The sequence below is a fragment of the Callospermophilus lateralis genome, chromosome 4 (assembly GCF_048772815.1).
Source record: "Callospermophilus lateralis isolate mCalLat2 chromosome 4, mCalLat2.hap1, whole genome shotgun sequence".
NCBI lineage: Eukaryota > Metazoa > Chordata > Mammalia > Rodentia > Sciuridae > Callospermophilus > Callospermophilus lateralis.
In genome coordinates, this window is record NC_135308.1 from 84239817 (window position 1) to 84243688 (window position 3872).

Sequence of the window (3872 nt, forward strand, 5' to 3'; positions counted from 1 at the left end):
TGGGTGAATTTTCTTTTTTGATCTCAAACAGTTATTGAAGTCCTTGTTGGTTTTAGTTTGAGAAGGTGGTGAACTAGACCTTAATATGGTTTATTTCTAAAATGATCCTGGAATTCAGGACACAGAATTTTTTGTTTGTTTGTTTTTGGGTTATTCACAGCTTGGACTGATGCTTGAGTTAATACCATGGAGGTTTCAATAGGGCTGGAGAGTGTTGATGGATTTTCCTCCCACTCTATTGAGTACTCACTACTCCTGTAGAAATTATCATTCATCCCTTTCTGTTTGATCTGTATAAATAATGTATTGTTTACATGCCAGCTGGGTGTGTGGTAGGAAGAGCATTTAAACTGCAATCAAGAAACCAGCTGTTTGACCTTGAAGAGCAAAGAAGTTACCTGATATCCTGCAGGGGTTAATACCATGGGAAAAATGTTTGGAATTGGAGCAGCTGAAAAAAGTAGTGAGGTGCAGTTGGGATTGCAGACATGCTTTATTTGAAGGCAGCAGCAGGTGCCTGAGTCTTTCCAATAGGCTTTTTTTCTATGTGCAAACCAAACAAAGAAGACCTGGTGCCAACAAGGTACATAAGTGAGCTCATGCTCATAAGCAGATATTTATTACCTTGAGTGTATATGCTGAATCAGGGTATTTATGACCTTGACTACACACAAAATCATAGCGGGTCAGAATCTCAGGGAGGGAGCCCAAATCTAGCCATCTTGGGTCTGTCCCATACCTGAGCACCTCAAGTCTTATTTTATCATGCATAAGATCAGAAAATGAGAATGCCTACATCTCAGAATAATCCCTATCTATGATTAAATGAAATAATATATTTGAAAGCCCTTTGTGAACATGCTTTTCTAGTGTTATTGTTTATTTGAACAACTTGTGCACTTTTTTCCTTGGTGGGAGATGTTTAGTTTCTTGGAAACCCTTTGGAGTCAGCAAACTATGGCTGTATCTATGGATTACTGAATCCTTTCCTAAACCGAATTCTGCCTTGTGTCATACGTATGGCTAGATCAAATCTGACCAAGCCCACTGGTTTGCATCTTGTCTATGGCTGCTTCACTCAACAATCAAAAGTCAAGTAGTTTCAACAGAGAGCTTATATCCTGAAAAATTGAAAATATGTAATATCTAGCTCTTTAGAGTCTGCTGATTCGGGCACAGTTTTTCACTCAGAGGAAATATTCAAACATTTGGCTTCAAGTCTGATCTTGAAGAGTGCCCCCAACAAGACCTTCTCAGGCTTACTATTTATTTTTCCTGTGGTCACAGGGCAGGAATGAAAACACCTGTGGGATTTGGGACCAAGACAATAATTACTTCTCAGTCTTATCTCCTGCAGCCAGAAGAAAACATCTGCTTTTTTAATTCTGCAGAGAAGGGCAGAATTAAAACTGTCTAGGGACTTCCGCTGTATCTCTGAATAGAGAAGGAAGGGTGGAAGGCAGGCAAGAACATTTCCGGTTTAACCAAATGAAAAGTTGAGGAAAATCAAAGGAGAAGGGTGAAGTGTTGGCTTTAAAGTTTAAATCTAAATAAGTCTCATTGCCATTCTTGTACCAATGGATAGATAGATGTTGGCAAGAGTCCCACTAATTCTTTGATTTGCTTAATAAAAGTCATTTTAAAAAATCAAATGGATCACCGGGCAGGAATTTGACCAGAAACACCTTCCAAGTGATAATTAGCTTGCCAATTTTTCTCCGAGTTTTATGTTAGCATAAATATTCATGACACATTCCCCATCAAATTGTAAGTTCTTCAGGAAACACTGTTATCAGTTTAAGAAGAACATGAATCAGACTGATAAAGCTAATTGGTTAGGGTTCTTTTTTCTCCTTCATTTTAAATAAAGCTGTCGAAGGTTCCCAGGGTAATGAAGAGCTTTGTTGTTATGACAACTGCTTATTCCTTCCCTTTGAAGAAGCTTGTGATGTGATAGGCAACACATCAGGAATAATTAAAACAAATGATAAGTGAGACGCACCCACGTAGTTGAAGAAACCAGCACAGGCTCAAACGTTTTACTGGTCTTCAGTTACTATTTTCTTGGCAGGAAATTCATATAAACTGAGATGGGCATTTGTACAATTCCCACCGTTTCTATAACTGAGGATGATGCTACTCAAGGAGATTTAGATACAGACTGTGGTCTCTTTTGCCTACTGTGTCTCACTGTCCAACCAACTCTTCTCCAAGAAGTGATGGTTTTTCTGGGTGATGGTGCACTCTGAACTGATTGAGAAAGCTCACTTAGGTACACCTCAATTTCTTGCAGTAAGTAGGGCCCGTTGTACAACACTGTAGAGCTCACTGCCTGGAACCACAAAACGCTTGTCTTTTTCCAGGGCTCTCCCATTTCTTTTCTCTTCTAACTGTTCTCTCAACAACTCTGTGAACTTGTTGGCATTATCCCTACCTCACAGTGAACGAATGCAATCCCTGAAGCGCGTAAAGGACACATCCAAGGTCATCCAGCTGGAAGTAGTTAAGTGCTAATTCCTGCTCCAGTCTTTTTATTCCAACAGATCTTTACAGGATGCTATAGCTGAAAGAAAAAACCAGTTTGAATAATTAAAACATAGAAGATAATTCTCTATTGAGGAATGCTATTACTATTACTTTATTTCCTTCTCATTTCCTTGCTATACTCTTAGCCTAGCTAGACAAATCATTTTATCTCCTAGCTTCAGGTAATGAACCTTTGGAAGTTATGAAAATTTTATGCTTAAAACACAGATTCTTCTCTTTTTTTTTAAAAAAATGACACAGACTAGGATATAAAATATCTGAGTTTCTTCACACATAGTAAAGACAAGTATGGTTTTATGAGATGTTTATTTCTTTTTATATATACTTGGGTACACTTGGTTATAATTTGTAGTCTACAAAGTTTGAAAGCCACCTCTCTGACACAGTTATTGACTCTCATTTGATTCTCTAATTTCATTTCACTTCTCTTTTCTGTTTTTTTTTTTAATGCCAATAGACATGAAATACACTGGGAGATGCTTGTGTTTAATAAATGGTGACTGTAAAAACAGACTTGGATATCTCTTTCTCAATAATAATAATAATAATAAGTATACTGTCCTTCTTACATAAAATTAAAATTCTGTTGTCATTGTCGTAGTCCATTCCGACTGTTGTAGCCAAACACCTTCTGTTGGATGTTTTATCAAAAACAGAAATTTATTTCTCAGTCCTGGAGCCTGGGAAGTTCAAGATCAAGGCCCTGGGGGTCAGTGTTTATGAGGGACCACTTTCTCAGAGACAGATGACTTCTCACTGTGAGCCGATACATGGAAGGGGTGTGTGTGGAGTTCTCTGGGATCTCTTTAATGAAGGTACTGATCCCATTCCTAAGGGCTTCACTCTCATGACCTAAATCACTTTCCAGGACCATTCCTTGGGGCTTAGGATTAGAACATAACATTTGAGAGTCACAAACATTCAGACCATAGCAGCCAACCAAAAAAAAAGAGGTTCAGAGAACTGGTACCTCAATGAAAATGGTGCTGTGGCCAACTGATGTGGTATACATTGGACAAGCTTTTCTTCCTCGTTTCCTGTCAACCTTCTCAATCATACTGAAGGGTTCCTGCTGGAACCCTTGCTGGACCACTGCTGGACCACTGCTGAAAATGTTCATGGAGAATGGAGAATAAGTTTTATGAAAAGAATGGGTATGAAAGTTTATTGATCAGATGTACAGACAGAGTTCCTATGAAGTAATTCTTGTTCCAAATATTTGACTTAAATTCACCAAACCTCTGGACCCAACACCTACAGAGGAAATACAGGTGACAGAGGCAAAAGTAAAGTACCACCATAAAGAGGTGGACAAATACAAAGTG